This window comes from Odontesthes bonariensis, chromosome 8 (genome assembly GCF_027942865.1).
Source record: "Odontesthes bonariensis isolate fOdoBon6 chromosome 8, fOdoBon6.hap1, whole genome shotgun sequence".
NCBI classification, from domain to species: domain Eukaryota; kingdom Metazoa; phylum Chordata; class Actinopteri; order Atheriniformes; family Atherinopsidae; genus Odontesthes; species Odontesthes bonariensis.
Genome location: NC_134513.1, coordinates 23,319,781 through 23,331,145, shown reverse-complemented (window position 1 = coordinate 23,331,145; position 11,365 = coordinate 23,319,781). Strand labels below are relative to the sequence as shown.

Below are 11,365 nucleotides of genomic sequence, written 5' to 3'. Positions count from 1 at the left end.
CTCAAAGGGGTTGAAGTGGTATTTTTCAAAATGAGAAATCCAGTTCAGAGTCTATGGACAATTATCCCCAAGTGTACCTGTACATTTAGGATATGGAAAAATGTTCGGTTTACATAGTCAGCCTCCACGGGTCCAGCAGGGGCCTGGACAATGTGACAATGTTTAAATCCAGACTGAAAACAGTTCTATTTAGATGTGCATATGACACCTGAAAGTATTTTATCTGCACTCTTCACTTTTAAATTAATTAATTAATGATTTCTTTGTTTTTTGGAATAATTTTATTGCCTTCTTGTGATTTTATGTAGCTGTAAAGCACTTTGAATTGCCTTGTGTACGAATTGTGCTCTACAAATTGCCTTGCCTTGGATGCGTACATGGGTACAGTGTAGTGCACCGATAACATTAGGGAAGCCAGAGGGAGATTCAATTCAATTCAATTCATTTTTATTTATATAGCGCCAAATACAACAAATGTCATCTCAAGGCACTTAGATAGTAAGTCCAATTCAAGCCAATTGGAATTCAATTAATTAATAATAATAATAATTCATAAAATAATCAAATTCGTTCATATAGAGCCAATTCAAAAACAATTTCCTAGCTAAGAAAACCAACAGATTGCACTGAAAACGTTTTGTTTTTCGGTCCAATCTCCCGGCCTGAGCGGCGTGCCTGAGGCGACTGTGGAGAGAAACGACTCCCTTTTAACAGGAAGAAACCTCTGGCAGAACCAGACTCAGGAAGGGTGGCCATCCGCCTCGACCAGCTGGGGTTTGAGAAGACAGAAAGGGGGGGAGGGGGGGAAGGGGGCCGCGGCTGCGGCGGCACTGTAACACCATTCAAAGGATATCTGTTGGAACAGGGAAACACGAGTTAATGACCACAATAATATCACATATACATAAAGAGAGTAAAGTAAGGAAAGGTGTGACAGATGAGGCCCCCCAGCAGTCTAGGCCTATAGCAGCTTAACTATGGGATGTTTCAGGATTACCTGAGCCATCCCTATTCAAGGTAAACACAAGAAAGTTGTGCTAACGAAAAAATAAATAAATAAATAAATAAAGGACCAGACTCAGTGAGTAATTCCCTATACTCCCTATATAGATCTGCTCCTCACACCACAACAACCATCTTTTTACAGCCACAAGCTACCTCAGCCTCTCACCAACTGCACACCAGTCACAGCGGGGTGGGGATGCAAACCCTGGTTCGGGTAGGGGGAGAAATAAAAGAGGTAAGATAAGCGGGAATGGGATTCAAACCCTGGTTCGGGTAGGGGGTAATGAAAGTATAGAAGGTGCCAGAGGTGGAGGCAGGACAAGACACACTAGCAGATTCAGCAGACAAACTCACCTAAACAGTCCTATAATCACTAAAAATACCAGCAAAAACAAAGCCATACAACTCACTCTCACCAACTGCACACCAGTCACAGCGGGGTGGGGATGCAAACCCTGGTTCGGGTAGGGGGAGAAATAAAAGAGGTAAGATAAGCGGGAATGGGATTCAAACCCTGGTTCGGGTAGGGGGTAATGAAAGTATAGAGGGTGCCAGAGGTGGAGGCAGAACAAGACACACTAGCAGACACACTATCAGATTCAACAGACCTAACTATAAGCTTTATAAAAAAGGAAAGTTTTAAGCCTGGTCTTAAAAGTGGAAAGGGTGTCTGCTTCCCGGACATTTACTGGCAGCTTATTCCACAATAGAGGGGCCTGATAACTGAAGGCTCTGCCTCCCATTCTACTTTTAGAAACTCTGGGAACCTCAAGTAAACCTGCAGTTTGGGAACGAAGTGCTCTGTTAGGAAAATATCTTACAATGAGATCTTTAAGATATGATGGAGCTCGGTCATTAAGAGCTTTATATGTGAGGAGAAGAATCTTAAATTCTATTCTGAATTTAACAGGGAGCCAATGAAGAGAAGCTAAAACTGGAGAAATATGATCTCTCCTGTTAGTTCTCATCAAAACTCTGGCTGCAGCATTTTGGATCAACTGAAGGCTTTTCAGAGAATATGTGGGACAGCCCAATAATAAAGAATTACAGTAGTCCAATCTTGAAGTAACAAATGCATGGACTAGTTTTTCTGCATCACTCTGAGACAAGATGTTCCTGATTTTAACAATATTACGAAGATGAAAGAAGGCAGTCCGAGAAACCTGTTTTATATGCGAGTCAAATGATAAGTTCTGGTCAAAAATAACTCCAAGGTTCCTCACTGTAGAACTAGAAGCCAAGGAAATACCATCTAGAGTAACTATATAGCTAGACAATTTCTCCCTGAAACGCTCAGGTCCAAAGATAACGACTTCAGTTTTGTCTGAATTTAGAAGCAGACAGTTCTGAGTCATCCAGGTCTTTATGTCTTTAAGACATGCTTGTAGTCTGACCAACCTATTGGGTTCATCTGGTTTTATAGATAAGTACAGCTGAGTATCATCAGCATAGCAATGGAAATTTATGCCATGCTGTCTAATAATGTTACCTAATGGAAGCATGTATAAAGTGAAAAGAATCGGTCCAAGCACAGAACCCTGGGGAACTCCATGACTTACTCTGGTGTGTGAGGAAGATTCTTCATTTACAAGAACAAACTGAAATCTATCAGATAAATATGACTTAAACCAGCCTAATGCAGTTCCTTTAATCCCAATAACATGTTCAAGTCTGTGTAATAAGATACTGTGATCGACCGTATCAAATGCAGCACTGAGATCCAACAGGACAAGCACAGACACAAGTCCGCTATCAGAGGCTAAGAGGAGATCATTGGTGACTTTCAGCAGCGCAGTTTCTGTGCTATGATGCACTCTGAATCCTGACTGAAACTCTTCAAACAGATTATTTCTGTGTAAGTGATCACAAAGCTGAGCTGCAACTATTTTTTCAAGAACTTTAGACATAAAAGGGAGATTGGATATAGGTCTATAATGAGCCAACACTTCTGAATCAAGAGTAGGTTTTTTAAGTAAAGGTTTAATTACAGCAACCTTAAAAGTCTGAGGTACATATCCTGTCAACAAAGACAGATTGATCAAATCCAATATGGAAGTGTCAATTAATTGGAAAACCTCCTTGAACAGTCTGGTTGGGATTGGGTCTAAAACACAAGTTGATGGTTTAGAAGAGACTATTGCTGTTGTTAGCTCAGAGAGATCAACTGGGCAGAAGCCGTCTAAATACAAATCAGGTTCTAAAGATACTTCTAAAGCTGCTGTACTTGATGATACATCACTGATAATAGTGGGAAGGACTCCATCAATCTTCTCTCTGATGATGAACTTAATGCAAATACTTCAGCCAGTAGGTTGTTTTACATTATCGGCAACTGTAAATATGGAGCAGCAGCCTGAAAGGACAAAGGTCCCCCCCCCCCCCCAACATTCGCCATACTGACACTTCCTCTGTTCAAGTCTTAACTCAAAACCCATCTGTTTAACTTTGCTTACCTCCATTTATTGCTCCATTCTGTGTATTTTTAGTATGGTATGATGTTTTAATTCCTGCGTTTTATCTAATATCTTATTTGTACAGTGTCCTTGACTGTTTTGAAAGGAGCTGTCAATAATTTGTATCATTAACATTATTACCTGTCCCCCATTTTTCTGAGTCTGGTCCTACGTGGGTGTAGATCGGATGTTTGTTAGGTATTGATTAGTTTTAATGAATACCATGTTATCTCTCATTTAATTTCATGCTCAATACGTGTGTATAGTTGCGTTTTTTTAGTTAAACTGGCACTGACTGATTGATTTTTCGAGACAGTGAAAGTGGTGATATGATAACCACAGTTTTTGTTTTGTTTTTTAGACAAGACATGAGTTGCGGGAGCGCAGAATTCTAGGTGAACATTTCTTTCCGGAGTCTGTTTCAGCCGGTCGGACATTTTTTGAGTTGCAGCTAAGCTAAGCTTCAACTTTAGCCTGCCCGGGACCAGGCTAGTTCAGCGGCATAAATTACCATGGTTACTCAGCGGGCGTTCAAATAAGCCACGTTCATGGGACGGAAGTAGCGAAATAAGCCAGGCTTTCCGCTACGCAAGCTTTTAGGAATAACCCCTGGCCAAGTGTCAATTGTGATGACACATCATGTCACATCATCTTTTCCAGGTTTGCTTTAGTGAGAGGTGTTGAGTTGTATTTGAAACTTTATACATAGCAGAGGATGGTTTCGGTCCATTGACCTCTGGGTTATGGGCCCAGCCCTCTTACGCTGTGCCACTCTGCTACACACCTCAGATGGGACTCAAACCCACAATCCCTGGCTCAGGAGGCCAGTGCCCTATCCACGTGACTATTCAAAATAACATACATTATAAAAAGAAATCGGGTAAACGATCCTCTAATCCATTTAACAAAAGTGAAAGATTTCAGTCTTTTGACACAATAATTCTATTTCTTACTTTAATCAGAAAAGTGGACTTTGGAGAACACTCATGTGCACACAAAACTAGTTTGAATTAAGAGTGTGCAGAAAGGGTTTCAGAGTTGGTCAAGTGTCAATTCTGATGCTATGAATGTTACATCATCTTTTCCAGGTTTTTTTAATGAGAGATTTTGAGTTTGATTTAAAAATTTATACATAGCAGAGGATGGTTTCGGTCCATCGACCTCTGGGTTATGGGCCCAGCATATACCTGCTACTTGGTCTGTGTCTTTGCGTCTAGTAATCCACCTCGTTGACGATCACAGAATACATCAAATCCAACTGTTGCTGTTGCCGGGTTCTTGTTAAGGAGTGGCTTTCATGACTCATCCAGTGACATCACTCCCTGGCCAATCAGTTGCCTGCAGTCTGTAAATGTCACATTTTCGGCTGGACTCAACTCGACCCCGACCGAGTAGGTGCTAAAAATGTACCACCTTGTGCCAGGTGGTATTACCTCATGGAAAACCCTAACAGCTGAGTGGGATCCAGTCGAGTGGAGTAGGTAGAGGTTAAAAAGGGAGGAATGTGTTCCCATGTCATTCGAAATCTCTGAAAGTTGACTTTGGCTTTTTTTATCTCTTCTTTTTTTTTCGGAAGGCATGTTTTATAACATGTGAATAGCCCGGCTAGCTCAGTCGGTAGAGCATGAGACTCTTAATCGCAGCTCATGGGTTCGAGCCCCACGTTGGGCGTAGCAGTTTTAATAATCAACAGATGTTTGATCCAGCACTTAAAGTCAAAGTTCAGCTCTGTTACCACCATCACAGCGTCCTCAGTGGTGCCTCTTTGAATGATCACAAACGTCCTGAAATGCACAATATGAATCAAAAACATTCAAACTTGCGCAAGAGCATTACGTTTACCTTTCTTTGGGCTCATGTCATTTCTGTATTCCCTTTTTGCTCAAGTATGATCATTCACTTTAAAACAAAAGAAGGAAAAATCTGAATAACGACCCATGGCCTCATGCCCTCTCTGGCTTTCAGTACTCATCCAGTGACATCACTCCCTGGCCAATCAGTGGCCTGCAGTCTGTAGACGTCACATTTTCGGCTGGACTCAACTCGAATCCCTGCCGTGTAGGTGCTAAAAATGTAGCTGCTACCAGCTGTTACTACCTCATGGAAACCCCTAAAACCTGAGTTGAATATAATCAAGTGGAGTAGCGTTTTGCATTTTGGTTCACGTTTGTCATATTTTACACAGTAAGGGAAGTAGTGGTGTCAGGATGGCCGAGCGGACTAAGGCACCAGACTCAAGGCTTTATTCCTTCCTTAGCACAGGGACTTCTGGTCTCCAAAAGGAGGCGTGGGTTCAAATCCCACTCCTGACACTAATTTCTTGCTTAAATCTTACTTGCTTATTAGAAGACCATGAAGAAAGCCATGTCAGGCCATGGTGAAAAAGGGCATTTATCTCTGAAGACGGGCCTTCAGTTCCTCCCATTAACATACACAATTCTGATGTGCGATGAGGCAGTTCTCCTGCTACATTAAGCTCTTTTCCACTCGTACTTACTCACAACCACCTCAATGTGGGTGGGGTCGTTATAGCAAGGAGGTCCAAAAGTCCTGTGATGTCAGTTTTATGTGACACAAACATGACACAACAATTTAGGACATCAAGGCGAAGGTATACCTGCTACTTGGTCTGTGTCTATGCGTCTAGTAATCCACCTTGTTGATGATCACAGAATACATCAAATCCAACTGTTGCTGTTGCCGGGTTCTTGTTAAGGAGTGGCTTTCATGACTCATCCAGTGACATCACTCCCTGGCCAATCAGTTGCCTGCAGTCTGTAAATGTCACATTTTCGGCTGGACTCAACTCGACCCCGACCGAGTAGGTGCTAAAAATGTTCCACCTTGTGCCAGGTGGTATTACCTCTTGGAAAACCCAAACAGCTGAGTGGGATCCAGTCGAGTGGAGTAGGTAGAGGTTGAAAAGGGAGGAATGTGTTCCCATGTCATTCGAAATCTCTAAAAGTTGACTTTGGCTTTTTTTATCTCTTCTTTTTTTTTCGGAAGGCATGTTTTATAACATGTGAATAGCCCGGCTAGCTCAGTCGGTAGAGCATGAGACTCTTAATCTCAGGGTCGTGGGTTCGAGCCCCACGTTGAGCGTAGCAGTTTTAATAATCAACAGATGTTTGATCCAGCACTTAAAGTCAAAGTTCAGCTCTGTTACCACCATCACAGCGTCCTCAGTGGTGCCTCTTTGAATGATCACAAACGTCCTGAAATGCACAATATGAATCAAAAACATTCAAACTTGCGCAAGAGCATTACGTTTACCTTTCTTTGGGCTCATGTCATTTCTGTATTCCCTTTTTGCTTAAGTATGATCATTCACTTTAAAACAAAAGAAGGAAAAATCTGAATAACGACCCATGGCCTCATGCCCTCTCTGGCTTTCATTACTCATCCAGTGACATCACTCCCTGGCCAATCAGTGGCCTGCAGTCTGTAGACGTCACATTTTCGGCTGGACTCAACTCGAATCCCTGCCGTGTAGGTGCTAAAAATGTAGCTGCTACCAGCTGTTACTACCTTATGGAAACCCCTAAAACCTGAGTTGAATATAATCAAGTGGAGTAGCGTTTTGCATTTTGGTTCATGTTTGTCATATTTTACACAGTCAGGGAAGTAATGGTGTCAGGATGGCTGAGCGGTCTAAGGCGCCAGACTCAAGGCTTCATTCCTTCCTTAGCACAGGGACTTCTGGTCTCCAAAAAGAGGCGTGGGTTCAAATCCCACTCCTGACACTAATTTCTTGCTTGAATCTTACTTGCTTATTAGAAGACCATGAAGAAAGCCATGTCAGGCCATGGTGAAAAAGGGCATTTATCTCTGAAGACGGGCCTTCAGTTCCTCCCATTAACATACACAATTCTGATGTGCGATGAGGCAGTTCTCCTGCTACATTAAGCTCTTTTCCAATCGTACTTACTCACAACCACCTCAATGTGGGTGGGGTCGTTATAGCAAGGAGGTCCAAAAGTCCTGTGATGTCACTTTTATGTGACACAAACATGACACAACAATTTAGGACATCAAGGCGAAGGTATACATGCTACTTGGTCTTTGTCTATGCGTCTAGTAATCCACCTCGTTGATGATCACAGAATACATCAAATCCAGCTGTTGCTGTTGCCGGGTTCTTTTTAAGGAGTGTCTTTCATGACTCATCCAGTGACATCACTCCCTGGCCAATCAGTTGCCTGCAGTCTGTAAATGTCACATTTTCGGCTGGACTCAACTCGACCCCGACCGAGTAGGTGCTAAAAATGTACCATCTTGTGCCAGGTGGTATTACCTCATGGAAAAATCTAACAGCTGAGTGGGATCCAGTCGAGTGGAGTAGGTGGAGGTTGAAAAGGGAGGAATGTGATCCGATGTCATTCGAAATCTCTGAAAGTTGACTTTGGCTAGCCAGGCTATTCACATGTTATAAAACATGCCTTCCGAAACAAAAAGAAGAGATAAAAAAGCCAAAAAAATTTGACATTAAATCTCTTTCTTTAATAAGTCGGACCAGGAAGTTATTGACTACTTGTTTTGTGCTACTTTACTTGTTACCTACACAGCAGATATCAACCTTATGAAAAACATAAATAAATCGAACACATACTCTAATGAAGGGATGAGAGGTGGTAATGATAGAGGCCACGCCCACAGACACCTGCAGCAAGTCTCTGTGGCGCAATAGGCCAGCGTGTTTGGCTGTTAACCAAAAGGTTGGTGGTTCGAGCCCACCCAGGGACGAGTGTGTGCACCAACAAATCTGCCGGTCAGCAACCAGTTGTAGGTTTGGTAGCAAATCGATAACTGTAATGGGTAACTTGTCCCACTGAACCTGAAAGTTATCCTTTAAGTCATTTGGTTGACAAGAGTTAAGGTGCCAAAGCATGCTGAGCTGTTTGATGAGAGATATTACAATTGTATTGTAACTGGTAATCTTGCTGTATAGCACCTCCTACTTTTCGGTTCAAGTTTGACATAGATCAGCAGCAGTTCACTCAAGTCTCATCACGCAAAAATACAGAACGCTTGCATCCACCGCCATGTGGGGGCAGTCAAGCTAGAAGCCACGCCCACTGCCAACAAAAGCCAGGCAGAGTCTCTGTGGCGCAATAGGTTAGCGCAGAGGTCTTCAACAGGGGGTCCGCGGAGGTACTGCAGGGGGGTCGCGAAATCTTTGGTTGATTAGACGATTTTTAACATTTAAAAAAAAAAAATATTTTTTTTTTTTTCAAACAGTTTTTTCTCACAAATGTGTGCCATCCACAGATGGTTTGAGGATTCATTGTCCCACCTACATGCATGTTTAAAGTTCAAATCTGTGGATTATTTGAATAGCTCAGTGTTGTATGCAAGATGTTTGTTTATAAATGGCAGTGGCACGGCCACCCTGTACCTTGCACATGTTTAAAATAAAAACATAAATCTATTAACCTGTGTATTATTTGAATAGCTTAATATTGAATGTACAATAACAGAGTAGCTATGTTTATACACGGCACTAGGCCCCGTTAAATATAAAATACAATTGTATGCCATATAAATAGTAGGGGGGTCCCTGCTCCAACTCTCCATCAGTTTGGGGGTCCCTGGCCTGAAAAACGTTGAAGACCCCTGGGTTAGCGCGTTCGGCTGTTAACCGAAAGGTTGGTGGTTCAAGCCCACCCAGGGATGCTCTGACTTATGCGTATTACGTGAGTTAAAGCAAACATTCTGCTGCCAAAACGCTCTCCTTACACATTATACACGCTCCTTGGCAAAACATTTCTCAAAGGGTGACCTGTTAAGTGTTTATTTGTAGTCACACATCAAAGCATATCAGCGCTGGGCTCAGTGGGAAAGAGCTCCCGCAGGAAGTCTGTCAGACTGCGCGCTGATTTCCGGTTATCATGTTTATTTATAGTCTCATAGGTTGGACTCACATTCGACCGAGTATGATTGGACATGAGTAGGTTCAACATGCTTCGTCATATTCTCTGGATCAGCCCAAAACAATGTGTGTGTGTGAATCTGCCCTTGCTTTCCCAGGCTTTCCTAATTGTTTTGTCTTTCTACTCCTGGATCACTTTAGGTCATAATGGAATAGTACTGAGACTTATTTCATTCATAATGTCTAAGAACAAAGCCAATTATAACAATCCCCCTTTTGAAGTGATTTTATCATTTCAACTAATTCAGTTAAATAACTGAGGTAGGACTGTCATTTTCTGTATTGTGTCACATCTGTATTAGCAGTAGCAAGACTTTAGCAGCCACCCCCCAAACTGCAGGAGCCACTTACCTTTTGAGATGTAGCACAACCAGTTAGGAGACGTTTGTCATCCCCCTTTTGATGTGACTTCATGTGTTATTATGTAAGCTCATGTGTAAGCTGTTCATCATTGCAAATAAAGCAGCAAGCAAGTCTTCATTGCACAGGCATGTGGAAATAGTAAAAATAATTCTAATGCTTAAGCTACACTTTCAAGTCAGGACTATTCCATCATTTTACTCGGAACAGAAACTCTTTCCTAGAGGGTTAAAACCTTCATAAGTCACTAATTATAACTCTGCAAATAAGCACATTTAGAAAATAATTGTGATGCGTTAGCAAAACCTTCTATATCAGGAGTATTAATCAAGATTCTAGAAATAGAGCCTCTTTTCTAGTAAGTTTAAAACCTTCCCCACTCAACTGATAATAACTCCGCAAATGAGCACATTTCTTAATAGATTATATGTAGAAAATAATAATTTGCTATATGTATTGTGTGTATATGGCCCCGAACCCATCGTCTGTGTGGAATCTTTGTTCATTATGGCCTAAAACCTTATGTGGCTAGCAAGGCCTTGCTCCCCCATCAAAAATCAAAAATTTTCACATCATTTCTATTCTACTGATACTCAACCATTGCATAAGGCAATTAACATTACCAGCAGGCTCGTCCACCGTTTGTAGCGAATAGGATCGAAAACCCGATGGCTGAACCGGGAAAAATTCACCTATGGCCCCTAGTTCCACTTAGCGATCGACCAACTTATTACCGTTAAAATTCTAAGGTCCCGCTCCAAACAGCCGAGTCACCCCACTGGCAATTGACATTCTGAAAATGATTCATTATCAGCCTTTAAGAGGAATTAGCTAAACACTTTAAAAAGTGAAACACAACAAATATAAATTTAACCAAAGCTCGACTATATGAGTATGTTAGCCTCTTGAACAATTATGATTAACTTTCTAAATTATATATCTTTCTTAGATGACCACATGACGAGTCGTGTGGTCTCTTGTGGTCCAATCCTGTCGGTGCTCTGTTTTCCTCTTGGCTGAACGTCTGTTCAGTACTCTGATCCGGAACTAATCTTGGAAGGAGAGGTCACCAGTACATCGCTTCCTTGAGGGATATTCAGCATCCCCTCCCTAACTAATTTTCTTTTGGGATAATTTTGTTGTGTAGTTCTCCACCATCATCTTGGCATGATGGGCAAAGCCTCCCAGAACTCAAGCTTATGAGTCCTCCGGCCGTATGTCCTGTAGTGGTTCTGAATCTGTGGAATAATATTAGCAAATCTCGCAGCGCAGTAGTGCAAAATGTCATTTGCACTGTATTTTTCTACTTAGGGCATCTCTCTTTGAAAGGTTCAATTTCAATGCCCAATTCATTCTTAATTTATTTTTCATATGGACCCCAAACAAAACCAAAACCAAAATAAAGAAAATAAATGAAAATCAAATAAAAAATCATAAAATAAACATAAACCAAAACAAAACAACTGGCCAGTTGGTATAACCCTTGCTTTTAGGAACTAGAATAGTCATCAAACTGCTGTGCAGCCTTAATGAGAAATCCAGTACCATCTCCTTATTTTGCTGTGAAAAAACTTCAAATTATTTAGAGAACACATCATCACTATCAACATCAACATCA

The 11,365-nt window shown here is 41.6% G+C and overlaps 5 non-coding genes across 5 annotated transcripts; all 5 read left to right on the top strand.

Moving 5' to 3' along the window:
* Positions 1 to 5,057: 5,057 nt before the first annotated feature.
* trnak-cuu (transfer RNA lysine (anticodon CUU)) lies at positions 5,058 to 5,129 on the top strand. The gene has a single exon. It is a non-coding gene; the product is annotated as a tRNA-Lys (tRNA).
* Positions 5,130 to 5,659: 530 nt separating this feature from the next.
* trnal-caa (transfer RNA leucine (anticodon CAA)) lies at positions 5,660 to 5,770 on the top strand. Its single transcript has 2 exons — positions 5,660 to 5,697; positions 5,725 to 5,770. It is a non-coding gene; the product is annotated as a tRNA-Leu (tRNA).
* A 717-nt stretch (positions 5,771 to 6,487) lies between these two features.
* Positions 6,488 to 6,560, top strand: trnak-cuu (transfer RNA lysine (anticodon CUU)). The gene has a single exon. It is a non-coding gene; the product is annotated as a tRNA-Lys (tRNA).
* Positions 6,561 to 7,090: 530 nt separating this feature from the next.
* trnal-caa (transfer RNA leucine (anticodon CAA)) lies at positions 7,091 to 7,201 on the top strand. Its single transcript has 2 exons — positions 7,091 to 7,128; positions 7,156 to 7,201. It is a non-coding gene; the product is annotated as a tRNA-Leu (tRNA).
* A 926-nt stretch (positions 7,202 to 8,127) lies between these two features.
* trnan-guu (transfer RNA asparagine (anticodon GUU)) lies at positions 8,128 to 8,201 on the top strand. Its single transcript has one exon. It is a non-coding gene; the product is annotated as a tRNA-Asn (tRNA).
* Positions 8,202 to 11,365: the final 3,164 nt, after the last annotated feature.